The sequence below is a fragment of the Pristiophorus japonicus genome, chromosome 21 (assembly GCF_044704955.1).
Source record: "Pristiophorus japonicus isolate sPriJap1 chromosome 21, sPriJap1.hap1, whole genome shotgun sequence".
NCBI lineage: Eukaryota > Metazoa > Chordata > Chondrichthyes > Pristiophoridae > Pristiophorus > Pristiophorus japonicus.
In genome coordinates this window covers 41,490,363-41,517,157 of record NC_091997.1, presented here as the reverse complement: position 1 = coordinate 41,517,157, position 26,795 = coordinate 41,490,363, and the positions used below count along the sequence as shown (strand labels likewise).

Here is a 26,795-nt window from a genome sequence, read left to right as displayed (position 1 = left end):
GCCGCAATCCATGCCCACAGCCTCATTCCCGGCACGAGGTCATTAACATATGGGGGAAGGTCTCGCTGGCCTGTGCTTCAGATTAATGCCCGTCTGGGGACAAAACCCTGCTGTGCGAGAAAGAGATGGTTCGTCCACTGCCAGTGGAAAGTTTTCAAACTCAATATAAATCTCCCACTTTTCTTGGTGCACTGCTTCGCTCTGACAATGCTTCCCTAGTCTGCTTGCTCTATTCATCCACTGAGGCTCAGTGGTAGCACTCACAGTACTGAGTCAAAAGTTTGTGGGTTCAAGCTCACCCACTCTAAAGATGTGAGCACCCAACCCAGGCTAAGACTTCAGTTTCATACAGACGGAAGTGCTGCCTTATTGCAGGGGCCATTTTTCAGATGATATGTGAAAATGAGGCCTTGCCTGCCTTGTCAGCCTTGTCAGGTGATCATAAAAGATCTCACGGCACTAATTGAAGGTCAGCTGAGATGACCTGGGCTGAACCAGCAAGCAAAGCAGATTGTGTTTTCATTAATCCCACTGCCGTTTGTGGGAGCTTGCTGTTTGCAACCACTTGCTCGCTGCCTCCATCACCAAAACTCCAATCGACCTTCATCACCACAAGGATTCACTTGTGGCAAATAGTGCTTACGGTCACTGAGGAGCACAGAATGATTAGTTGTACAACATGAATGACTCTGAGGGGGCATCTGGATTTGAACCAGGGACCTCTTGATCTGCAGTCAAATGCTCTACCACTGAGCTATACCCCCAGGCACAGGCTGATGTGCTTGTGTTCATCATACAATGTTGCATAGTGCAGAAAACCACAAGGTAAATGAAAAAATGGCTGAATTCAAGGAATTACGAAGTCATGCTAATCGTTGCTTTAAAAAGTCGCTCGACCTTCTTTCAAAAATGGCAAAAACATTTATGCAGTGTAAATTTTCAGCTCTTCAAAATCATCAATGATTTTCACATTGGAAATAAAATTGTTTGCAGTTGCACAAGGATCAGTAACCAGAGGACACAAATTTAAGGTGATTGACAAAAGAACAAGAGGCGACATCACAAAACATTTGCTGACAAATTGAGCTCTTGTGATCTGGAATCCACTGCCTGCACGTGTGATGCAAGCAGATTCAATAGTAACTTTCAATAGGAAATTCCTGAAAGGGATCCATCAACAGGGAAACAGAAGGGGAGTGCGATTAATTACACAGCTCTGCCAAACACACAACACAGGCAAAATGGGCAAAATGTTCGCCTTGAAAGCGATATCAATCCAGGATAATTATGGACACGGTGAAGAGGAAGGTATGTGTAGGTTAGATTTATTGTGATAGGATAGGAGTTCATGAGAGGGAACATGGATACAAACCAGGGACCTCTTGAGGTGTAGTCAAATGCTCCAGCCCCTCTCAGATAACAAGTGTCCCATGAGCTTCAATGCAAATTAACTAACAGATATCACCATGAGCTTTCCGCACAAGGTCCAGCCTTTCTTCATTGGGGCACCTTTCATGCCGAGCCAGATATTCACCCAATCCTCACAATGCCGCAATCCATGCCCACAGCCTCATTCCCGGCACGAGGTCATTAACATATGGGGGAAGGTCTCGCTGGCCTGTGCTTCAGATTAATGCCCGTCTGGGGACAAAACCCTGCTGTGCGAGAAAGAGATGGTTCGTCCACTGCCAGTGGAAAGTTTTCAAACTCAATATAAATCTCCCACTTTTCTTGGTGCACTGCTTCGCTCTGACAATGCTTCCCTAGTCTGCTTGCTCTATTCATCCACTGAGGCTCAGTGGTAGCACTCACAGTACTGAGTCAAAAGTTTGTGGGTTCAAGCTCACCCACTCTAAAGATGTGAGCACCCAACCCAGGCTAAGACTTCAGTTTCATACAGACGGAAGTGCTGCCTTATTGCAGGGGCCATTTTTCAGATGATATGTGAAAATGAGGCCTTGCCTGCCTTGTCAGCCTTGTCAGGTGATCATAAAAGATCTCACGGCACTAATTGAAGGTCAGCTGAGATGTCCTGGGCTGAACCAGCAAGCAAAGCAGATTGTGTTTTCATTAATCCCACTGCCGTTTGTGGGAGCTTGCTGTTTGCAACCACTTGCTCGCTGCCTCCATCACCAAAACTCCAATCGACCTTCATCACCACAAGGATTCACTTGTGGCAAATAGTGCTTACGGTCACTGAGGAGCACAGAATGATTAGTTGTACAACATGAATGACTCTGAGGGGGCATCTGGATTTGAACCAGGGACCTCTTGATCTGCAGTCAAATGCTCTACCACTGAGCTATACCCCAGGCACAGGCTGATGTGCTTGTGTTCATCATACAATGTTGCATAGTGCAGAAAACCACAAGGTAAATGAAAAAATGGCTGAATTCAAGGAATTACGAAGTCATGCTAATCGTTGCTTTAAAAAGTCGCTCGACCTTCTTTCAAAAATGGCAAAAACATTTATGCAGTGTAAATTTTCAGCTCTTCAAAATCATCAATGATTTTCACATTGGAAATAAAATTGTTTGCAGTTGCACAAGGATCAGTAACCAGAGGACACAAATTTAAGGTGATTGACAAAAGAACAAGAGGCGACATCACAAAACATTTGCTGACAAATTGAGCTCTTGTGATCTGGAATCCACTGCCTGCACGTGTGATGCAAGCAGATTCAATAGTAACTTTCAATAGGAAATTCCTGAAAGGGATCCATCAACAGGGAAACAGAAGGGGAGTGCGATTAATTACACAGCTCTGCCAAACACACAACACAGGCAAAATGGGCAAAATGTTCGCCTTGAAAGCGATATCAATCCAGGATAATTATGGACACGGTGAAGAGGAAGGTATGTGTAGGTTAGATTTATTGTGATAGGATAGGAGTTCATGAGAGGGAACATGGATACAAACCAGGGACCTCTTGAGGTGTAGTCAAATGCTCCAGCCCCTCTCAGATAACAAGTGTCCCATGAGCTTCAATGCAAATTAACTAACAGATATCACCATGAGCTTTCCGCACAAGGTCCAGCCTTTCTTCATTGGGGCACCTTTCATGCCGAGCCAGATATTCACCCAATCCTCACAATGCCGCAATCCATGCCCACAGCCTCATTCCCGGCACGAGGTCATTAACATATGGGGGAAGGTCTCGCTGGCCTGTGCTTCAGATTAATGCCCGTCTGGGGACAAAACCCTGCTGTGCGAGAAAGAGATGGTTCGTCCACTGCCAGTGGAAAGTTTTCAAACTCAATATAAATCTCCCACTTTTCTTGGTGCACTGCTTCGCTCTGACAATGCTTCCCTAGTCTGCTTGCTCTATTCATCCACTGAGGCTCAGTGGTAGCACTCACAGTACTGAGTCAAAAGTTTGTGGGTTCAAGCTCACCCACTCTAAAGATGTGAGCACCCAACCCAGGCTAAGACTTCAGTTTCATACAGACGGAAGTGCTGCCTTATTGCAGGGGCCATTTTTCAGATGATATGTGAAAATGAGGCCTTGCCTGCCTTGTCAGCCTTGTCAGGTGATCATAAAAGATCTCACGGCACTAATTGAAGGTCAGCTGAGATGTCCTGGGCTGAACCAGCAAGCAAAGCAGATTGTGTTTTCATTAATCCCACTGCCGTTTGTGGGAGCTTGCTGTTTGCAACCACTTGCTCGCTGCCTCCATCACCAAAACTCCAATCGACCTTCATCACCACAAGGATTCACTTGTGGCAAATAGTGCTTACGGTCACTGAGGAGCACAGAATGATTAGTTGTACAACATGAATGACTCTGAGGGGGCATCTGGATTTGAACCAGGGACCTCTTGATCTGCAGTCAAATGCTCTACCACTGAGCTATACCCCAGGCACAGGCTGATGTGCTTGTGTTCATCATACAATGTTGCATAGTGCAGAAAACCACAAGGTAAATGAAAAAATGGCTGAATTCAAGGAATTACGAAGTCATGCTAATCGTTGCTTTAAAAAGTCGCTCGACCTTCTTTCAAAAATGGCAAAAACATTTATGCAGTGTAAATTTTCAGCTCTTCAAAATCATCAATGATTTTCACATTGGAAATAAAATTGTTTGCAGTTGCACAAGGATCAGTAACCAGAGGACACAAATTTAAGGTGATTGACAAAAGAACAAGAGGCGACATCACAAAACATTTGCTGACAAATTGAGCTCTTGTGATCTGGAATCCACTGCCTGCACGTGTGATGCAAGCAGATTCAATAGTAACTTTCAATAGGAAATTCCTGAAAGGGATCCATCAACAGGGAAACAGAAGGGGAGTGCGATTAATTACACAGCTCTGCCAAACACACAACACAGGCAAAATGGGCAAAATGTTCGCCTTGAAAGCGATATCAATCCAGGATAATTATGGACACGGTGAAGAGGAAGGTATGTGTAGGTTAGATTTATTGTGATAGGATAGGAGTTCATGAGAGGGAACATGGATACAAACCAGGGACCTCTTGAGGTGTAGTCAAATGCTCCAGCCCCTCTCAGATAACAAGTGTCCCATGAGCTTCAATGCAAATTAACTAACAGATATCACCATGAGCTTTCCGCACAAGGTCCAGCCTTTCTTCATTGGGGCACCTTTCATGCCGAGCCAGATATTCACCCAATCCTCACAATGCCGCAATCCATGCCCACAGCCTCATTCCCGGCACGAGGTCATTAACATATGGGGGAAGGTCTCGCTGGCCTGTGCTTCAGATTAATGCCCGTCTGGGGACAAAACCCTGCTGTGCGAGAAAGAGATGGTTCGTCCACTGCCAGTGGAAAGTTTTCAAACTCAATATAAATCTCCCACTTTTCTTGGTGCACTGCTTCGCTCTGACAATGCTTCCCTAGTCTGCTTGCTCTATTCATCCACTGAGGCTCAGTGGTAGCACTCACAGTACTGAGTCAAAAGTTTGTGGGTTCAAGCTCACCCACTCTAAAGATGTGAGCACCCAACCCAGGCTAAGACTTCAGTTTCATACAGACGGAAGTGCTGCCTTATTGCAGGGGCCATTTTTCAGATGATATGTGAAAATGAGGCCTTGCCTGCCTTGTCAGCCTTGTCAGGTGATCATAAAAGATCTCACGGCACTAATTGAAGGTCAGCTGAGATGTCCTGGGCTGAACCAGCAAGCAAAGCAGATTGTGTTTTCATTAATCCCACTGCCGTTTGTGGGAGCTTGCTGTTTGCAACCACTTGCTCGCTGCCTCCATCACCAAAACTCCAATCGACCTTCATCACCACAAGGATTCACTTGTGGCAAATAGTGCTTACGGTCACTGAGGAGCACAGAATGATTAGTTGTACAACATGAATGACTCTGAGGGGGCATCTGGATTTGAACCAGGGACCTCTTGATCTGCAGTCAAATGCTCTACCACTGAGCTATACCCCAGGCACAGGCTGATGTGCTTGTGTTCATCATACAATGTTGCATAGTGCAGAAAACCACAAGGTAAATGAAAAAATGGCTGAATTCAAGGAATTACGAAGTCATGCTAATCGTTGCTTTAAAAAGTCGCTCGACCTTCTTTCAAAAATGGCAAAAACATTTATGCAGTGTAAATTTTCAGCTCTTCAAAATCATCAATGATTTTCACATTGGAAATAAAATTGTTTGCAGTTGCACAAGGATCAGTAACCAGAGGACACAAATTTAAGGTGATTGACAAAAGAACAAGAGGCGACATCACAAAACATTTGCTGACAAATTGAGCTCTTGTGATCTGGAATCCACTGCCTGCACGTGTGATGCAAGCAGATTCAATAGTAACTTTCAATAGGAAATTCCTGAAAGGGATCCATCAACAGGGAAACAGAAGGGGAGTGCGATTAATTACACAGCTCTGCCAAACACACAACACAGGCAAAATGGGCAAAATGTTCGCCTTGAAAGCGATATCAATCCAGGATAATTATGGACACGGTGAAGAGGAAGGTATGTGTAGGTTAGATTTATTGTGATAGGATAGGAGTTCATGAGAGGGAACATGGATACAAACCAGGGACCTCTTGAGGTGTAGTCAAATGCTCCAGCCCCTCTCAGATAACAAGTGTCCCATGAGCTTCAATGCAAATTAACTAACAGATATCACCATGAGCTTTCCGCACAAGGTCCAGCCTTTCTTCATTGGGGCACCTTTCATGCCGAGCCAGATATTCACCCAATCCTCACAATGCCGCAATCCATGCCCACAGCCTCATTCCCGGCACGAGGTCATTAACATATGGGGGAAGGTCTCGCTGGCCTGTGCTTCAGATTAATGCCCGTCTGGGGACAAAACCCTGCTGTGCGAGAAAGAGATGGTTCGTCCACTGCCAGTGGAAAGTTTTCAAACTCAATATAAATCTCCCACTTTTCTTGGTGCACTGCTTCGCTCTGACAATGCTTCCCTAGTCTGCTTGCTCTATTCATCCACTGAGGCTCAGTGGTAGCACTCACAGTACTGAGTCAAAAGTTTGTGGGTTCAAGCTCACCCACTCTAAAGATGTGAGCACCCAACCCAGGCTAAGACTTCAGTTTCATACAGACGGAAGTGCTGCCTTATTGCAGGGGCCATTTTTCAGATGATATGTGAAAATGAGGCCTTGCCTGCCTTGTCAGCCTTGTCAGGTGATCATAAAAGATCTCACGGCACTAATTGAAGGTCAGCTGAGATGACCTGGGCTGAACCAGCAAGCAAAGCAGATTGTGTTTTCATTAATCCCACTGCCGTTTGTGGGAGCTTGCTGTTTGCAACCACTTGCTCGCTGCCTCCATCACCAAAACTCCAATCGACCTTCATCACCACAAGGATTCACTTGTGGCAAATAGTGCTTACGGTCACTGAGGAGCACAGAATGATTAGTTGTACAACATGAATGACTCTGAGGGGGCATCTGGATTTGAACCAGGGACCTCTTGATCTGCAGTCAAATGCTCTACCACTGAGCTATACCCCCAGGCACAGGCTGATGTGCTTGTGTTCATCATACAATGTTGCATAGTGCAGAAAACCACAAGGTAAATGAAAAAATGGCTGAATTCAAGGAATTACGAAGTCATGCTAATCGTTGCTTTAAAAAGTCGCTCGACCTTCTTTCAAAAATGGCAAAAACATTTATGCAGTGTAAATTTTCAGCTCTTCAAAATCATCAATGATTTTCACATTGGAAATAAAATTGTTTGCAGTTGCACAAGGATCAGTAACCAGAGGACACAAATTTAAGGTGATTGACAAAAGAACAAGAGGCGACATCACAAAACATTTGCTGACAAATTGAGCTCTTGTGATCTGGAATCCACTGCCTGCACGTGTGATGCAAGCAGATTCAATAGTAACTTTCAATAGGAAATTCCTGAAAGGGATCCATCAACAGGGAAACAGAAGGGGAGTGCGATTAATTACACAGCTCTGCCAAACACACAACACAGGCAAAATGGGCAAAATGTTCGCCTTGAAAGCGATATCAATCCAGGATAATTATGGACACGGTGAAGAGGAAGGTATGTGTAGGTTAGATTTATTGTGATAGGATAGGAGTTCATGAGAGGGAACATGGATACAAACCAGGGACCTCTTGAGGTGTAGTCAAATGCTCCAGCCCCTCTCAGATAACAAGTGTCCCATGAGCTTCAATGCAAATTAACTAACAGATATCACCATGAGCTTTCCGCACAAGGTCCAGCCTTTCTTCATTGGGGCACCTTTCATGCCGAGCCAGATATTCACCCAATCCTCACAATGCCGCAATCCATGCCCACAGCCTCATTCCCGGCACGAGGTCATTAACATATGGGGGAAGGTCTCGCTGGCCTGTGCTTCAGATTAATGCCCGTCTGGGGACAAAACCCTGCTGTGCGAGAAAGAGATGGTTCGTCCACTGCCAGTGGAAAGTTTTCAAACTCAATATAAATCTCCCACTTTTCTTGGTGCACTGCTTCGCTCTGACAATGCTTCCCTAGTCTGCTTGCTCTATTCATCCACTGAGGCTCAGTGGTAGCACTCACAGTACTGAGTCAAAAGTTTGTGGGTTCAAGCTCACCCACTCTAAAGATGTGAGCACCCAACCCAGGCTAAGACTTCAGTTTCATACAGACGGAAGTGCTGCCTTATTGCAGGGGCCATTTTTCAGATGATATGTGAAAATGAGGCCTTGCCTGCCTTGTCAGCCTTGTCAGGTGATCATAAAAGATCTCACGGCACTAATTGAAGGTCAGCTGAGATGTCCTGGGCTGAACCAGCAAGCAAAGCAGATTGTGTTTTCATTAATCCCACTGCCGTTTGTGGGAGCTTGCTGTTTGCAACCACTTGCTCGCTGCCTCCATCACCAAAACTCCAATCGACCTTCATCACCACAAGGATTCACTTGTGGCAAATAGTGCTTACGGTCACTGAGGAGCACAGAATGATTAGTTGTACAACATGAATGACTCTGAGGGGGCATCTGGATTTGAACCAGGGACCTCTTGATCTGCAGTCAAATGCTCTACCACTGAGCTATACCCCAGGCACAGGCTGATGTGCTTGTGTTCATCATACAATGTTGCATAGTGCAGAAAACCACAAGGTAAATGAAAAAATGGCTGAATTCAAGGAATTACGAAGTCATGCTAATCGTTGCTTTAAAAAGTCGCTCGACCTTCTTTCAAAAATGGCAAAAACATTTATGCAGTGTAAATTTTCAGCTCTTCAAAATCATCAATGATTTTCACATTGGAAATAAAATTGTTTGCAGTTGCACAAGGATCAGTAACCAGAGGACACAAATTTAAGGTGATTGACAAAAGAACAAGAGGCGACATCACAAAACATTTGCTGACAAATTGAGCTCTTGTGATCTGGAATCCACTGCCTGCACGTGTGATGCAAGCAGATTCAATAGTAACTTTCAATAGGAAATTCCTGAAAGGGATCCATCAACAGGGAAACAGAAGGGGAGTGCGATTAATTACACAGCTCTGCCAAACACACAACACAGGCAAAATGGGCAAAATGTTCGCCTTGAAAGCGATATCAATCCAGGATAATTATGGACACGGTGAAGAGGAAGGTATGTGTAGGTTAGATTTATTGTGATAGGATAGGAGTTCATGAGAGGGAACATGGATACAAACCAGGGACCTCTTGAGGTGTAGTCAAATGCTCCAGCCCCTCTCAGATAACAAGTGTCCCATGAGCTTCAATGCAAATTAACTAACAGATATCACCATGAGCTTTCCGCACAAGGTCCAGCCTTTCTTCATTGGGGCACCTTTCATGCCGAGCCAGATATTCACCCAATCCTCACAATGCCGCAATCCATGCCCACAGCCTCATTCCCGGCACGAGGTCATTAACATATGGGGGAAGGTCTCGCTGGCCTGTGCTTCAGATTAATGCCCGTCTGGGGACAAAACCCTGCTGTGCGAGAAAGAGATGGTTCGTCCACTGCCAGTGGAAAGTTTTCAAACTCAATATAAATCTCCCACTTTTCTTGGTGCACTGCTTCGCTCTGACAATGCTTCCCTAGTCTGCTTGCTCTATTCATCCACTGAGGCTCAGTGGTAGCACTCACAGTACTGAGTCAAAAGTTTGTGGGTTCAAGCTCACCCACTCTAAAGATGTGAGCACCCAACCCAGGCTAAGACTTCAGTTTCATACAGACGGAAGTGCTGCCTTATTGCAGGGGCCATTTTTCAGATGATATGTGAAAATGAGGCCTTGCCTGCCTTGTCAGCCTTGTCAGGTGATCATAAAAGATCTCACGGCACTAATTGAAGGTCAGCTGAGATGTCCTGGGCTGAACCAGCAAGCAAAGCAGATTGTGTTTTCATTAATCCCACTGCCGTTTGTGGGAGCTTGCTGTTTGCAACCACTTGCTCGCTGCCTCCATCACCAAAACTCCAATCGACCTTCATCACCACAAGGATTCACTTGTGGCAAATAGTGCTTACGGTCACTGAGGAGCACAGAATGATTAGTTGTACAACATGAATGACTCTGAGGGGGCATCTGGATTTGAACCAGGGACCTCTTGATCTGCAGTCAAATGCTCTACCACTGAGCTATACCCCAGGCACAGGCTGATGTGCTTGTGTTCATCATACAATGTTGCATAGTGCAGAAAACCACAAGGTAAATGAAAAAATGGCTGAATTCAAGGAATTACGAAGTCATGCTAATCGTTGCTTTAAAAAGTCGCTCGACCTTCTTTCAAAAATGGCAAAAACATTTATGCAGTGTAAATTTTCAGCTCTTCAAAATCATCAATGATTTTCACATTGGAAATAAAATTGTTTGCAGTTGCACAAGGATCAGTAACCAGAGGACACAAATTTAAGGTGATTGACAAAAGAACAAGAGGCGACATCACAAAACATTTGCTGACAAATTGAGCTCTTGTGATCTGGAATCCACTGCCTGCACGTGTGATGCAAGCAGATTCAATAGTAACTTTCAATAGGAAATTCCTGAAAGGGATCCATCAACAGGGAAACAGAAGGGGAGTGCGATTAATTACACAGCTCTGCCAAACACACAACACAGGCAAAATGGGCAAAATGTTCGCCTTGAAAGCGATATCAATCCAGGATAATTATGGACACGGTGAAGAGGAAGGTATGTGTAGGTTAGATTTATTGTGATAGGATAGGAGTTCATGAGAGGGAACATGGATACAAACCAGGGACCTCTTGAGGTGTAGTCAAATGCTCCAGCCCCTCTCAGATAACAAGTGTCCCATGAGCTTCAATGCAAATTAACTAACAGATATCACCATGAGCTTTCCGCACAAGGTCCAGCCTTTCTTCATTGGGGCACCTTTCATGCCGAGCCAGATATTCACCCAATCCTCACAATGCCGCAATCCATGCCCACAGCCTCATTCCCGGCACGAGGTCATTAACATATGGGGGAAGGTCTCGCTGGCCTGTGCTTCAGATTAATGCCCGTCTGGGGACAAAACCCTGCTGTGCGAGAAAGAGATGGTTCGTCCACTGCCAGTGGAAAGTTTTCAAACTCAATATAAATCTCCCACTTTTCTTGGTGCACTGCTTCGCTCTGACAATGCTTCCCTAGTCTGCTTGCTCTATTCATCCACTGAGGCTCAGTGGTAGCACTCACAGTACTGAGTCAAAAGTTTGTGGGTTCAAGCTCACCCACTCTAAAGATGTGAGCACCCAACCCAGGCTAAGACTTCAGTTTCATACAGACGGAAGTGCTGCCTTATTGCAGGGGCCATTTTTCAGATGATATGTGAAAATGAGGCCTTGCCTGCCTTGTCAGCCTTGTCAGGTGATCATAAAAGATCTCACGGCACTAATTGAAGGTCAGCTGAGATGTCCTGGGCTGAACCAGCAAGCAAAGCAGATTGTGTTTTCATTAATCCCACTGCCGTTTGTGGGAGCTTGCTGTTTGCAACCACTTGCTCGCTGCCTCCATCACCAAAACTCCAATCGACCTTCATCACCACAAGGATTCACTTGTGGCAAATAGTGCTTACGGTCACTGAGGAGCACAGAATGATTAGTTGTACAACATGAATGACTCTGAGGGGGCATCTGGATTTGAACCAGGGACCTCTTGATCTGCAGTCAAATGCTCTACCACTGAGCTATACCCCAGGCACAGGCTGATGTGCTTGTGTTCATCATACAATGTTGCATAGTGCAGAAAACCACAAGGTAAATGAAAAAATGGCTGAATTCAAGGAATTACGAAGTCATGCTAATCGTTGCTTTAAAAAGTCGCTCGACCTTCTTTCAAAAATGGCAAAAACATTTATGCAGTGTAAATTTTCAGCTCTTCAAAATCATCAATGATTTTCACATTGGAAATAAAATTGTTTGCAGTTGCACAAGGATCAGTAACCAGAGGACACAAATTTAAGGTGATTGACAAAAGAACAAGAGGCGACATCACAAAACATTTGCTGACAAATTGAGCTCTTGTGATCTGGAATCCACTGCCTGCACGTGTGATGCAAGCAGATTCAATAGTAACTTTCAATAGGAAATTCCTGAAAGGGATCCATCAACAGGGAAACAGAAGGGGAGTGCGATTAATTACACAGCTCTGCCAAACACACAACACAGGCAAAATGGGCAAAATGTTCGCCTTGAAAGCGATATCAATCCAGGATAATTATGGACACGGTGAAGAGGAAGGTATGTGTAGGTTAGATTTATTGTGATAGGATAGGAGTTCATGAGAGGGAACATGGATACAAACCAGGGACCTCTTGAGGTGTAGTCAAATGCTCCAGCCCCTCTCAGATAACAAGTGTCCCATGAGCTTCAATGCAAATTAACTAACAGATATCACCATGAGCTTTCCGCACAAGGTCCAGCCTTTCTTCATTGGGGCACCTTTCATGCCGAGCCAGATATTCACCCAATCCTCACAATGCCGCAATCCATGCCCACAGCCTCATTCCCGGCACGAGGTCATTAACATATGGGGGAAGGTCTCGCTGGCCTGTGCTTCAGATTAATGCCCGTCTGGGGACAAAACCCTGCTGTGCGAGAAAGAGATGGTTCGTCCACTGCCAGTGGAAAGTTTTCAAACTCAATATAAATCTCCCACTTTTCTTGGTGCACTGCTTCGCTCTGACAATGCTTCCCTAGTCTGCTTGCTCTATTCATCCACTGAGGCTCAGTGGTAGCACTCACAGTACTGAGTCAAAAGTTTGTGGGTTCAAGCTCACCCACTCTAAAGATGTGAGCACCCAACCCAGGCTAAGACTTCAGTTTCATACAGACGGAAGTGCTGCCTTATTGCAGGGGCCATTTTTCAGATGATATGTGAAAATGAGGCCTTGCCTGCCTTGTCAGCCTTGTCAGGTGATCATAAAAGATCTCACGGCACTAATTGAAGGTCAGCTGAGATGTCCTGGGCTGAACCAGCAAGCAAAGCAGATTGTGTTTTCATTAATCCCACTGCCGTTTGTGGGAGCTTGCTGTTTGCAACCACTTGCTCGCTGCCTCCATCACCAAAACTCCAATCGACCTTCATCACCACAAGGATTCACTTGTGGCAAATAGTGCTTATGCTCACTGAGGTGCACAGAATGATTAGTTGTGCAACATGAATGACTCTGAGGGGGCATCTGGATTTGAACCAGGGACCTCTTGATCTGCAGTCAAATGCTCTACCACTGAGCTATACCCCCAGGCACAGGCTGATGTTCTTGTGTTCATCATACAATGTTGCATAGTGCAGAAAACCACAAGGTAAATGAAAAAATGGCTGAATTCAAGGAATTACGAAGTCATGCTAATCGTTGCTTTAAAAAGTCGCTCGACCTTCTTTCAAAAATGGCAAAAACATTTATGCAGTGTAAATTTTCAGCTCTTCAAAATCATCAATGATTTTCACATTGGAAATAAAATTGTTTGCAGTTGCACAAGGATCAGTAACCAGAGGACACAAATTTAAGGTGATTGACAAAAGAACAAGAGGCGACATCACAAAACATTTGCTGACAAATTGAGCTCTTGTGATCTGGAATCCACTGCCTGCACGTGTGATGCAAGCAGATTCAATAGTAACTTTCAATAGGAAATTCCTGAAAGGGATCCATCAACAGGGAAACAGAAGGGGAGTGCGATTAATTACACAGCTCTGCCAAACACACAACACAGGCAAAATGGGCAAAATGTTCGCCTTGAAAGCGATATCAATCCAGGATAATTATGGACACGGTGAAGAGGAAGGTATGTGTAGGTTAGATTTATTGTGATAGGATAGGAGTTCATGAGAGGGAACATGGATACAAACCAGGGACCTCTTGAGGTGTAGTCAAATGCTCCAGCCCCTCTCAGATAACAAGTGTCCCATGAGCTTCAATGCAAATTAACTAACAGATATCACCATGAGCTTTCCGCACAAGGTCCAGCCTTTCTTCATTGGGGCACCTTTCATGCCGAGCCAGATATTCACCCAATCCTCACAATGCCGCAATCCATGCCCACAGCCTCATTCCCGGCACGAGGTCATTAACATATGGGGGAAGGTCTCGCTGGCCTGTGCTTCAGATTAATGCCCGTCTGGGGACAAAACCCTGCTGTGCGAGAAAGAGATGGTTCGTCCACTGCCAGTGGAAAGTTTTCAAACTCAATATAAATCTCCCACTTTTCTTGGTGCACTGCTTCGCTCTGACAATGCTTCCCTAGTCTGCTTGCTCTATTCATCCACTGAGGCTCAGTGGTAGCACTCACAGTACTGAGTCAAAAGTTTGTGGGTTCAAGCTCACCCACTCTAAAGATGTGAGCACCCAACCCAGGCTAAGACTTCAGTTTCATACAGACGGAAGTGCTGCCTTATTGCAGGGGCCATTTTTCAGATGATATGTGAAAATGAGGCCTTGCCTGCCTTGTCAGCCTTGTCAGGTGATCATAAAAGATCTCACGGCACTAATTGAAGGTCAGCTGAGATGACCTGGGCTGAACCAGCAAGCAAAGCAGATTGTGTTTTCATTAATCCCACTGCCGTTTGTGGGAGCTTGCTGTTTGCAACCACTTGCTCGCTGCCTCCATCACCAAAACTCCAATCGACCTTCATCACCACAAGGATTCACTTGTGGCAAATAGTGCTTACGGTCACTGAGGAGCACAGAATGATTAGTTGTACAACATGAATGACTCTGAGGGGGCATCTGGATTTGAACCAGGGACCTCTTGATCTGCAGTCAAATGCTCTACCACTGAGCTATACCCCCAGGCACAGGCTGATGTGCTTGTGTTCATCATACAATGTTGCATAGTGCAGAAAACCACAAGGTAAATGAAAAAATGGCTGAATTCAAGGAATTACGAAGTCATGCTAATCGTTGCTTTAAAAAGTCGCTCGACCTTCTTTCAAAAATGGCAAAAACATTTATGCAGTGTAAATTTTCAGCTCTTCAAAATCATCAATGATTTTCACATTGGAAATAAAATTGTTTGCAGTTGCACAAGGATCAGTAACCAGAGGACACAAATTTAAGGTGATTGACAAAAGAACAAGAGGCGACATCACAAAACATTTGCTGACAAATTGAGCTCTTGTGATCTGGAATCCACTGCCTGCACGTGTGATGCAAGCAGATTCAATAGTAACTTTCAATAGGAAATTCCTGAAAGGGATCCATCAACAGGGAAACAGAAGGGGAGTGCGATTAATTACACAGCTCTGCCAAACACACAACACAGGCAAAATGGGCAAAATGTTCGCCTTGAAAGCGATATCAATCCAGGATAATTATGGACACGGTGAAGAGGAAGGTATGTGTAGGTTAGATTTATTGTGATAGGATAGGAGTTCATGAGAGGGAACATGGATACAAACCAGGGACCTCTTGAGGTGTAGTCAAATGCTCCAGCCCCTCTCAGATAACAAGTGTCCCATGAGCTTCAATGCAAATTAACTAACAGATATCACCATGAGCTTTCCGCACAAGGTCCAGCCTTTCTTCATTGGGGCACCTTTCATGCCGAGCCAGATATTCACCCAATCCTCACAATGCCGCAATCCATGCCCACAGCCTCATTCCCGGCACGAGGTCATTAACATATGGGGGAAGGTCTCGCTGGCCTGTGCTTCAGATTAATGCCCGTCTGGGGACAAAACCCTGCTGTGCGAGAAAGAGATGGTTCGTCCACTGCCAGTGGAAAGTTTTCAAACTCAATATAAATCTCCCACTTTTCTTGGTGCACTGCTTCGCTCTGACAATGCTTCCCTAGTCTGCTTGCTCTATTCATCCACTGAGGCTCAGTGGTAGCACTCACAGTACTGAGTCAAAAGTTTGTGGGTTCAAGCTCACCCACTCTAAAGATGTGAGCACCCAACCCAGGCTAAGACTTCAGTTTCATTCAGACGGAAGTGCTGCCTTATTGCAGGGTCCATTTTTCAGATGATATGTGAAAATGAGGCCTTGCCTGCCTTGTCAGCCTTGTCAGGTGATCATAAAAGATCTCACGGCACTAATTGAAGGTCAGCTGAGATGTCCTGGGCTGAACCAGCAAGCAAAGCAGATTGTGTTTTCATTAATCCCACTGCCGTTTGTGGGAGCTTGCTGTTTGCAACCACTTGCTCGCTGCCTCCATCACCAAAACTCCAATCGACCTTCATCACCACAAGGATTCACTTGTGGCAAATAGTGCTTACGGTCACTGAGGAGCACAGAATGATTAGTTGTACAACATGAATGACTCTGAGGGGGCATCTGGATTTGAACCAGGGACCTCTTGATCTGCAGTCAAATGCTCTACCACTGAGCTATACCCCAAGCACAGGCTGATGTGCTTGTGTTCATCATACAATGTTGCATAGTGCAGAAAACCACAAGGTAAATGAAAAAATGGCTGAATTCAAGGAATTACGAAGTCATGCTAATCGTTGCTTTAAAAAGTCGCTCGACCTTCTTTCAAAAATGGCAAAAACATTTATGCAGTGTAAATTTTCAGCTCTTCAAAATCATCAATGATTTTCACATTGGAAATAAAATTGTTTGCAGTTGCACAAGGATCAGTAACCAGAGGACACAAATTTAAGGTGATTGACAAAAGAACAAGAGGCGACATCACAAAACATTTGCTGACAAATTGAGCTCTTGTGATCTGGAATCCACTGCCTGCACGTGTGATGCAAGCAGATTCAATAGTAACTTTCAATAGGAAATTCCTGAAAGGGATCCATCAACAGGGAAACAGAAGGGGAGTGCGATTAATTACACAGCTCTGCCAAACACACAACACAGGCAAAATGGGCAAAATGTTCGCCTTGAAAGCGATATCAATCCAGGATAATTATGGACACGGTGAAGAGGAAGGTATGTGTAGGTTAGATTTATTGTGATAGGATAGGAGTTCATGAGAGGGAACATGGATACAAACCAGGGACCTCTTGAGGTGTAGTCAAATGCTCCAGCCCCTCTCAGATAACAAGTGTCCCATGAGCTTCAATGCAAATTAACTAACAGATATCACCATGAGCTTTCCGCACAAGGTCCAGCCTTTCTTCATTGGGGCACCTTTCATGCCGAGCCAGATATTCACCCAATCCTCACAATGCCGCAATCCATGCCCACAGCCTCATTCCCGGCACGAGGTCATTAACATATGGGGGAAGGTCTCGCTGGCCTGTGCTTCAGATTAATGCCCGTCTGGGGACAAAACCCTGCTGTGCGAGAAAGAGATGGTTCGTCCACTGCCAGTGGAAAGTTTTCAAACTCAATATAAATCTCCCACTTTTCTTGGTGCACTGCTTCGCTCTGACAATGCTTCCCTAGTCTGCTTGCTCTATTCATCCACTGAGGCTCAGTGGTAGCACTCACAGTACTGAGTCAAAAGTTTGTGGGTTCAAGCTCACCCACTCTAAAGATGTGAGCACCCAACCCAGGCTAAGACTTCAGTTTCATACAGACGGAAGTGCTGCCTTATTGCAGGGGCCATTTTTCAGATGATATGTGAAAATGAGGCCTTGCCTGCCTTGTCAGCCTTGTCAGGTGATCATAAAAGATCTCACGGCACTAATTGAAGGTCAGCTGAGATGTCCTGGGCTGAACCAGCAAGCAAAGCAGATTGTGTTTTCATTAATCCCACTGCCGTTTGTGGGAGCTTGCTGTTTGCAACCACTTGCTCGCTGCCTCCATCACCAAAACTCCAATCGACCTTCATCACCACAAGGATTCACTTGTGGCAAATAGTGCTTACGGTCACTGAGGAGCACAGAATGATTAGTTGTACAACATGAATGACTCTGAGGGGGCATCTGGATTTGAACCAGGGACCTCTTGATCTGCAGTCAAATGCTCTACCACTGAGCTATACCCCAGGCACAGGCTGATGTGCTTGTGTTCATCATACAATGTTGCATAGTGCAGAAAACCACAAGGTAAATGAAAAAATGGCTGAATTCAAGGAATTACGAAGTCATGCTAATCGTTGCTTTAAAAAGTCGCTCGACCTTCTTTCAAAAATGGCAAAAACATTTATGCAGTGTAAATTTTCAGCTCTTCAAAATCATCAATGATTTTCACATTGGAAATAAAATTGTTTGCAGTTGCACAAGGATCAGTAACCAGAGGACACAAATTTAAGGTGATTGACAAAAGAACAAGAGGCGACATCACAAAACATTTGCTGACAAATTGAGCTCTTGTGATCTGGAATCCACTGCCTGCACGTGTGATGCAAGCAGATTCAATAGTAACTTTCAATAGGAAATTCCTGAAAGGGATCCATCAACAGGGAAACAGAAGGGGAGTGCGATTAATTACACAGCTCTGCCAAACACACAACACAGGCAAAATGTTCGCCTTGAAAGCGATATCAATCCAGGATAATTATGGACACGGTGAAGAGGAAGGTATGTGTAGGTTAGATTTATTGTGATAGGATAGGAGTTCATGAGAGGGAACATGGATACAAACCAGGGACCTCTTGAGGTGTAGTCAAATGCTCCAGCCCCTCTCAGATAACAAGTGTCCCATGAGCTTCAATGCAAATTAACTAACAGATATCACCATGAGCTTTCCGCACAAGGTCCAGCCTTTCTTCATTGGGGCACCTTTCATGCCGAGCCAGATATTCACCCAATCCTCACAATGCCGCAATCCATGCCCACAGCCTCATTCCCGGCACGAGGTCATTAACATATGGGGGAAGGTCTCGCTGGCCTGTGCTTCAGATTAATGCCCGTCTGGGGACAAAACCCTGCTGTGCGAGAAAGAGATGGTTCGTCCACTGCCAGTGGAAAGTTTTCAAACTCAATATAAATCTCCCACTTTTCTTGGTGCACTGCTTCGCTCTGACAATGCTTCCCTAGTCTGCTTGCTCTATTCATCCACTGAGGCTCAGTGGTAGCACTCACAGTACTGAGTCAAAAGTTTGTGGGTTCAAGCTCACCCACTCTAAAGATGTGAGCACCCAACCCAGGCTAAGACTTCAGTTTCATACAGACGGAAGTGCTGCCTTATTGCAGGGGCCATTTTTCAGATGATATGTGAAAATGAGGCCTTGCCTGCCTTGTCAGCCTTGTCAGGTGATCATAAAAGATCTCACGGCACTAATTGAAGGTCAGCTGAGATGTCCTGGGCTGAACCAGCAAGCAAAGCAGATTGTGTTTTCATTAATCCCACTGCCGTTTGTGGGAGCTTGCTGTTTGCAACCACTTGCTCGCTGCCTCCATCACCAAAACTCCAATCGACCTTCATCACCACAAGGATTCACTTGTGGCAAATAGTGCTTACGGTCACTGAGGAGCACAGAATGATTAGTTGTACAACATGAATGACTCTGAGGGGGCATCTGGATTTGAACCAGGGACCTCTTGATCTGCAGTCAAATGCTCTACCACTGAGCTATACCCCCAGGCACAGGCTGATGTGCTTGTGTTCATCATACAATGTTGCATAGTGCAGAAAACCACAAGGTAAATGAAAAAATGGCTGAATTCAAGGAATTACGAAGTCATGCTAATCGTTGCTTTAAAAAGTCGCTCGACCTTCTTTCAAAAATGGCAAAAACATTTATGCAGTGTAAATTTTCAGCTCTTCAAAATCATCAATGATTTTCACATTGGAAATAAAATTGTTTGCAGTTGCACAAGGATCAGTAACCAGAGGACACAAATTTAAGGTGATTGACAAAAGAACAAGAGGCGACATCACAAAACATTTGCTGACAAATTGAGCTCTTGTGATCTGGAATCCACTGCCTGCACGTGTGATGCAAGCAGATTCAATAGTAACTTTCAATAGGAAATTCCTGAAAGGGATCCATCAACAGGGAAACAGAAGGGGAGTGCGATTAATTACACAGCTCTGCCAAACACACAACACAGGCAAAATGGGCAAAATGTTCGCCTTGAAAGCGATATCAATCCAGGATAATTATGGACACGGTGAAGAGGAAGGTATGTGTAGGTTAGATTTATTGTGATAGGATAGGAGTTCATGAGAGGGAACATGGATACAAACCAGGGACCTCTTGAGGTGTAGTCAAATGCTCCAGCCCCTCTCAGATAACAAGTGTCCCATGAGCTTCAATGCAAATTAACTAACAGATATCACCATGAGCTTTCCGCACAAGGTCCAGCCTTTCTTCATTGGGGCACCTTTCATGCCGAGCCAGATATTCACCCAATCCTCACAATGCCGCAATCCATGCCCACAGCCTCATTCCCGGCACGAGGTCATTAACATATGGGGGAAGGTCTCGCTGGCCTGTGCTTCAGATTAATGCCCGTCTGGGGACAAAACCCTGCTGTGCGAGAAAGAGATGGTTCGTCCACTGCCAGTGGAAAGTTTTCAAACTCAATATAAATCTCCCACTTTTCTTGGTGCACTGCTTCGCTCTGACAATGCTTCCCTAGTCTGCTTGCTCTATTCATCCACTGAGGCTCAGTGGTAGCACTCACAGTACTGAGTCAAAAGTTTGTGGGTTCAAGCTCACCCACTCTAAAGATGTGAGCACCCAACCCAGGCTAAGACTTCAGTTTCATACAGACGGAAGTGCTGCCTTATTGCAGGGGCCATTTTTCAGATGATATGTGAAAATGAGGCCTTGCCTGCCTTGTCAGCCTTGTCAGGTGATCATAAAAGATCTCACGGCACTAATTGAAGGTCAGCTGAGATGTCCTGGGCTGAACCAGCAAGCAAAGCAGATTGTGTTTTCATTAATCCCACTGCCGTTTGTGGGAGCTTGCTGTTTGCAACCACTTGCTCGCTGCCTCCATCACCAAAACTCCAATCGACCTTCATCACCACAAGGATTCACTTGTGGCAAATAGTGCTTACGGTCACTGAGGAGCACAGAATGATTAGTTGTACAACATGAATGACTCTGAGGGGGCATCTGGATTTGAACCAGGGACCTCTTGATCTGCAGTCAAATGCTCTACCACTGAGCTATACCCCAGGCACAGGCTGATGTGCTTGTGTTCATCATACAATGTTGCATAGTGCAGAAAACCACAAGGTAAATGAAAAAATGGCTGAATTCAAGGAATTACGAAGTCATGCTAATCGTTGCTTTAAAAAGTCGCTCGACCTTCTTTCAAAAATGGCAAAAACATTTATGCAGTGTAAATTTTCAGCTCTTCAAAATCATCAATGATTTTCACATTGGAAATAAAATTGTTTGCAGTTGCACAAGGATCAGTAACCAGAGGACACAAATTTAAGGTGATTGACAAAAGAACAAGAGGCGACATCACAAAACATTTGCTGACAAATTGAGCTCTTGTGATCTGGAATCCACTGCCTGCACGTGTGATGCAAGCAGATTCAATAGTAACTTTCAATAGGAAATTCCTGAAAGGGATCCATCAACAGGGAAACAGAAGGGGAGTGCGATTAATTACACAGCTCTGCCAAACACACAACACAGGCAAAATGGGCAAAATGTTCGCCTTGAAAGCGATATCAATCCAGGATAATTATGGACACGGTGAAGAGGAAGGTATGTGTAGGTTAGATTTATTGTGATAGGATAGGAGTTCATGAGAGGGAACATGGATACAAACCAGGGACCTCTTGAGGTGTAGTCAAATGCTCCAGCCCCTCTCAGATAACAAGTGTCCCATGAGCTTCAATGCAAATTAACTAACAGATATCACCATGAGCTTTCCGCACAAGGTCCAGCCTTTCTTCATTGGGGCACCTTTCATGCCGAGCCAGATATTCACCCAATCCTCACAATGCCGCAATCCATGCCCACAGCCTCATTCCCGGCACGAGGTCATTAACATATGGGGGAAGGTCTCGCTGGCCTGTGCTTCAGATTAATGCCCGTCTGGGGACAAAACCCTGCTGTGCGAGAAAGAGATGGTTCGTCCACTGCCAGTGGAAAGTTTTCAAACTCAATATAAATCTCCCACTTTTCTTGGTGCACTGCTTCGCTCTGACAATGCTTCCCTAGTCTGCTTGCTCTATTCATCCACTGAGGCTCAGTGGTAGCACTCACAGTACTGAGTCAAAAGTTTGTGGGTTCAAGCTCACCCACTCTAAAGATGTGAGCACCCAACCCAGGCTAAGACTTCAGTTTCATACAGACGGAAGTGCTGCCTTATTGCAGGGGCCATTTTTCAGATGATATGTGAAAATGAGGCCTTGCCTGCCTTGTCAGCCTTGTCAGGTGATCATAAAAGATCTCACGGCACTAATTGAAGGTCAGCTGAGATGTCCTGGGCTGAACCAGCAAGCAAAGCAGATTGTGTTTTCATTAATCCCACTGCCGTTTGTGGGAGCTTGCTGTTTGCAACCACTTGCTCGCTGCCTCCATCACCAAAACTCCAATCGACCTTCATCACCACAAGGATTCACTTGTGGCAAATAGTGCTTACGGTCACTGAGGAGCACAGAATGATTAGTTGTACAACATGAATGACTCTGAGGGGGCATCTGGATTTGAACCAGGGACCTCTTGATCTGCAGTCAAATGCTCTACCACTGAGCTATACCCCAGGCACAGGCTGATGTGCTTGTGTTCATCATACAATGTTGCATAGTGCAGAAAACCACAAGGTAAATGAAAAAATGGCTGAATTCAAGGAATTACGAAGTCATGCTAATCGTTGCTTTAAAAAGTCGCTCGACCTTCTTTCAAAAATGGCAAAAACATTTATGCAGTGTAAATTTTCAGCTCTTCAAAATCATCAATGATTTTCACATTGGAAATAAAATTGTTTGCAGTTGCACAAGGATCAGTAACCAGAGGACACAAATTTAAGGTGATTGACAAAAGAACAAGAGGCGACATCACAAAACATTTGCTGACAAATTGAGCTCTTGTGATCTGGAATCCACTGCCTGCACGTGTGATGCAAGCAGATTCAATAGTAACTTTCAATAGGAAATTCCTGAAAGGGATCCATCAACAGGGAAACAGAAGGGGAGTGCGATTAATTACACAGCTCTGCCAAACACACAACACAGGCAAAATGGGCAAAATGTTCGCCTTGAAAGCGATATCAATCCAGGATAATTATGGACACGGTGAAGAGGAAGGTATGTGTAGGTTAGATTTATTGTGATAGGATAGGAGTTCATGAGAGGGAACATGGATACAAACCAGGGACCTCTTGAGGTGTAGTCAAATGCTCCAGCCCCTCTCAGATAACAAGTGTCCCATGAGCTTCAATGCAAATTAACTAACAGATATCACCATGAGCTTTCCGCACAAGGTCCAGCCTTTCTTCATTGGGGCACCTTTCATGCCGAGCCAGATATTCACCCAATCCTCACAATGCCGCAATCCATGCCCACAGCCTCATTCCCGGCACGAGGTCATTAACATATGGGGGAAGGTCTCGCTGGCCTGTGCTTCAGATTAATGCCCGTCTGGGGACAAAACCCTGCTGTGCGAGAAAGAGATGGTTCGTCCACTGCCAGTGGAAAGTTTTCAAACTCAATATAAATCTCCCACTTTTCTTGGTGCACTGCTTCGCTCTGACAATGCTTCCCTAGTCTGCTTGCTCTATTCATCCACTGAGGCTCAGTGGTAGCACTCACAGTACTGAGTCAAAAGTTTGTGGGTTCAAGCTCACCCACTCTAAAGATGTGAGCACCCAACCCAGGCTAAGACTTCAGTTTCATACAGACGGAAGTGCTGCCTTATTGCAGGGGCCATTTTTCAGATGATATGTGAAAATGAGGCCTTGCCTGCCTTGTCAGCCTTGTCAGGTGATCATAAAAGATCTCACGGCACTAATTGAAGGTCAGCTGAGATGTCCTGGGCTGAACCAGCAAGCAAAGCAGATTGTGTTTTCATTAATCCCACTGCCGTTTGTGGGAGCTTGCTGTTTGCAACCACTTGCTCGCTGCCTCCATCACCAAAACTCCAATCGACCTTCATCACCACAAGGATTCACTTGTGGCAAATAGTGCTTATGCTCACTGAGGTGCACAGAATGATTAGTTGTGCAACATGAATGACTCTGAGGGGGCATCTGGATTTGAACCAGGGACCTCTTGATCTGCAGTCAAATGCTCTACCACTGAGCTATACCCCCAGGCACAGGCTGATGTTCTTGTGTTCATCATACAATGTTGCATAGTGCAGAAAACCACAAGGTAAATGAAAAAATGGCTGAATTCAAGGAATTACGAAGTCATGCTAATCGTTGCTTTAAAAAGTCGCTCGACCTTCTTTCAAAAATGGCAAAAACATTTATGCAGTGTAAATTTTCAGCTCTTCAAAATCATCAATGATTTTCACATTGGAAATAAAATTGTTTGCAGTTGCACAAGGATCAGTAACCAGAGGACACAAATTTAAGGTGATTGACAAAAGAACAAGAGGCGACATCACAAAACATTTGCTGACAAATTGAGCTCTTGTGATCTGGAATCCACTGCCTGCACGTGTGATGCAAGCAGATTCAATAGTAACTTTCAATAGGAAATTCCTGAAAGGGATCCATCAACAGGGAAACAGAAGGGGAGTGCGATTAATTACACAGCTCTGCCAAACACACAACACAGGCAAAATGGGCAAAATGTTCGCCTTGAAAGCGATATCAATCCAGGATAATTATGGACACGGTGAAGAGGAAGGTATGTGTAGGTTAGATTTATTGTGATAGGATAGGAGTTCATGAGAGGGAACATGGATACAAACCAGGGACCTCTTGAGGTGTAGTCAAATGCTCCAGCCCCTCTCAGATAACAAGTGTCCCATGAGCTTCAATGCAAATTAACTAACAGATATCACCATGAGCTTTCCGCACAAGGTCCAGCCTTTCTTCATTGGGGCACCTTTCATGCCGAGCCAGATATTCACCCAATCCTCACAATGCCGCAATCCATGCCCACAGCCTCATTCCCGGCACGAGGTCATTAACATATGGGGGAAGGTCTCGCTGGCCTGTGCTTCAGATTAATGCCCGTCTGGGGACAAAACCCTGCTGTGCGAGAAAGAGATGGTTCGTCCACTGCCAGTGGAAAGTTTTCAAACTCAATATAAATCTCCCACTTTTCTTGGTGCACTGCTTCGCTCTGACAATGCTTCCCTAGTCTGCTTGCTCTATTCATCCACTGAGGCTCAGTGGTAGCACTCACAGTACTGAGTCAAAAGTTTGTGGGTTCAAGCTCACCCACTCTAAAGATGTGAGCACCCAACCCAGGCTAAGACTTCAGTTTCATACAGACGGAAGTGCTGCCTTATTGCAGGGGCCATTTTTCAGATGATATGTGAAAATGAGGCCTTGCCTGCCTTGTCAGCCTTGTCAGGTGATCATAAAAGATCTCACGGCACTAATTGAAGGTCAGCTGAGATGACCTGGGCTGAACCAGCAAGCAAAGCAGATTGTGTTTTCATTAATCCCACTGCCGTTTGTGGGAGCTTGCTGTTTGCAACCACTTGCTCGCTGCCTCCATCACCAAAACTCCAATCGACCTTCATCACCACAAGGATTCACTTGTGGCAAATAGTGCTTACGGTCACTGAGGAGCACAGAATGATTAGTTGTACAACATGAATGACTCTGAGGGGGCATCTGGATTTGAACCAGGGACCTCTTGATCTGCAGTCAAATGCTCTACCACTGAGCTATACCCCCAGGCACAGGCTGATGTGCTTGTGTTCATCATACAATGTTGCATAGTGCAGAAAACCACAAGGTAAATGAAAAAATGGCTGAATTCAAGGAATTACGAAGTCATGCTAATCGTTGCTTTAAAAAGTCGCTCGACCTTCTTTCAAAAATGGCAAAAACATTTATGCAGTGTAAATTTTCAGCTCTTCAAAATCATCAATGATTTTCACATTGGAAATAAAATTGTTTGCAGTTGCACAAGGATCAGTAACCAGAGGACACAAATTTAAGGTGATTGACAAAAGAACAAGAGGCGACATCACAAAACATTTGCTGACAAATTGAGCTCTTGTGATCTGGAATCCACTGCCTGCACGTGTGATGCAAGCAGATTCAATAGTAACTTTCAATAGGAAATTCCTGAAAGGGATCCATCAACAGGGAAACAGAAGGGGAGTGCGATTAATTACACAGCTCTGCCAAACACACAACACAGGCAAAATGGGCAAAATGTTCGCCTTGAAAGCGATATCAATCCAGGATAATTATGGACACGGTGAAGAGGAAGGTATGTGTAGGTTAGATTTATTGTGATAGGATAGGAGTTCATGAGAGGGAACATGGATACAAACCAGGGACCTCTTGAGGTGTAGTCAAATGCTCCAGCCCCTCTCAGATAACAAGTGTCCCATGAGCTTCAATGCAAATTAACTAACAGATATCACCATGAGCTTTCCGCACAAGGTCCAGCCTTTCTTCATTGGGGCACCTTTCATGCCGAGCCAGATATTCACCCAATCCTCACAATGCCGCAATCCATGCCCACAGCCTCATTCCCGGCACGAGGTCATTAACATATGGGGGAAGGTCTCGCTGGCCTGTGCTTCAGATTAATGCCCGTCTGGGGACAAAACCCTGCTGTGCGAGAAAGAGATGGTTCGTCCACTGCCAGTGGAAAGTTTTCAAACTCAATATAAATCTCCCACTTTTCTTGGTGCACTGCTTCGCTCTGACAATGCTTCCCTAGTCTGCTTGCTCTATTCATCCACTGAGGCTCAGTGGTAGCACTCACAGTACTGAGTCAAAAGTTTGTGGGTTCAAGCTCACCCACTCTAAAGATGTGAGCACCCAACCCAGGCTAAGACTTCAGTTTCATTCAGACGGAAGTGCTGCCTTATTGCAGGGTCCATTTTTCAGATGATATGTGAAAATGAGGCCTTGCCTGCCTTGTCAGCCTTGTCAGGTGATCATAAAAGATCTCACGGCACTAATTGAAGGTCAGCTGAGATGTCCTGGGCTGAACCAG

At 45.0% G+C, this 26,795-nt stretch overlaps 17 non-coding genes across 17 annotated transcripts; all 17 read right to left on the bottom strand.

Annotated features, from left to right (window-relative positions):
- Positions 1–692: 692 nt before the first annotated feature.
- trnac-gca (transfer RNA cysteine (anticodon GCA)) lies at positions 693–764 on the bottom strand. Its single transcript has one exon. It is a non-coding gene; the product is annotated as a tRNA-Cys (tRNA).
- A 1,476-nt stretch (positions 765–2,240) lies between these two features.
- Positions 2,241–2,312, bottom strand: trnac-gca (transfer RNA cysteine (anticodon GCA)). The gene has a single exon. It is a non-coding gene; the product is annotated as a tRNA-Cys (tRNA).
- A 1,475-nt stretch (positions 2,313–3,787) lies between these two features.
- trnac-gca (transfer RNA cysteine (anticodon GCA)) lies at positions 3,788–3,859 on the bottom strand. Its single transcript has one exon. It is a non-coding gene; the product is annotated as a tRNA-Cys (tRNA).
- A 1,475-nt stretch (positions 3,860–5,334) lies between these two features.
- Positions 5,335–5,406, bottom strand: trnac-gca (transfer RNA cysteine (anticodon GCA)). Its single transcript has one exon. It is a non-coding gene; the product is annotated as a tRNA-Cys (tRNA).
- Positions 5,407–6,881: 1,475 nt separating this feature from the next.
- trnac-gca (transfer RNA cysteine (anticodon GCA)) lies at positions 6,882–6,953 on the bottom strand. Its single transcript has one exon. It is a non-coding gene; the product is annotated as a tRNA-Cys (tRNA).
- Positions 6,954–8,429: 1,476 nt separating this feature from the next.
- On the bottom strand, positions 8,430–8,501 carry trnac-gca (transfer RNA cysteine (anticodon GCA)). Its single transcript has one exon. It is a non-coding gene; the product is annotated as a tRNA-Cys (tRNA).
- Positions 8,502–9,976: 1,475 nt separating this feature from the next.
- On the bottom strand, positions 9,977–10,048 carry trnac-gca (transfer RNA cysteine (anticodon GCA)). The gene has a single exon. It is a non-coding gene; the product is annotated as a tRNA-Cys (tRNA).
- A 1,475-nt stretch (positions 10,049–11,523) lies between these two features.
- On the bottom strand, positions 11,524–11,595 carry trnac-gca (transfer RNA cysteine (anticodon GCA)). The gene has a single exon. It is a non-coding gene; the product is annotated as a tRNA-Cys (tRNA).
- A 1,475-nt stretch (positions 11,596–13,070) lies between these two features.
- On the bottom strand, positions 13,071–13,142 carry trnac-gca (transfer RNA cysteine (anticodon GCA)). The gene has a single exon. It is a non-coding gene; the product is annotated as a tRNA-Cys (tRNA).
- Positions 13,143–14,618: 1,476 nt separating this feature from the next.
- trnac-gca (transfer RNA cysteine (anticodon GCA)) lies at positions 14,619–14,690 on the bottom strand. Its single transcript has one exon. It is a non-coding gene; the product is annotated as a tRNA-Cys (tRNA).
- Positions 14,691–16,166: 1,476 nt separating this feature from the next.
- trnac-gca (transfer RNA cysteine (anticodon GCA)) lies at positions 16,167–16,238 on the bottom strand. The gene has a single exon. It is a non-coding gene; the product is annotated as a tRNA-Cys (tRNA).
- Positions 16,239–17,713: 1,475 nt separating this feature from the next.
- Positions 17,714–17,785, bottom strand: trnac-gca (transfer RNA cysteine (anticodon GCA)). Its single transcript has one exon. It is a non-coding gene; the product is annotated as a tRNA-Cys (tRNA).
- A 1,466-nt stretch (positions 17,786–19,251) lies between these two features.
- Positions 19,252–19,323, bottom strand: trnac-gca (transfer RNA cysteine (anticodon GCA)). Its single transcript has one exon. It is a non-coding gene; the product is annotated as a tRNA-Cys (tRNA).
- A 1,476-nt stretch (positions 19,324–20,799) lies between these two features.
- On the bottom strand, positions 20,800–20,871 carry trnac-gca (transfer RNA cysteine (anticodon GCA)). The gene has a single exon. It is a non-coding gene; the product is annotated as a tRNA-Cys (tRNA).
- A 1,475-nt stretch (positions 20,872–22,346) lies between these two features.
- trnac-gca (transfer RNA cysteine (anticodon GCA)) lies at positions 22,347–22,418 on the bottom strand. Its single transcript has one exon. It is a non-coding gene; the product is annotated as a tRNA-Cys (tRNA).
- A 1,475-nt stretch (positions 22,419–23,893) lies between these two features.
- Positions 23,894–23,965, bottom strand: trnac-gca (transfer RNA cysteine (anticodon GCA)). The gene has a single exon. It is a non-coding gene; the product is annotated as a tRNA-Cys (tRNA).
- Positions 23,966–25,441: 1,476 nt separating this feature from the next.
- trnac-gca (transfer RNA cysteine (anticodon GCA)) lies at positions 25,442–25,513 on the bottom strand. The gene has a single exon. It is a non-coding gene; the product is annotated as a tRNA-Cys (tRNA).
- Positions 25,514–26,795: the final 1,282 nt, after the last annotated feature.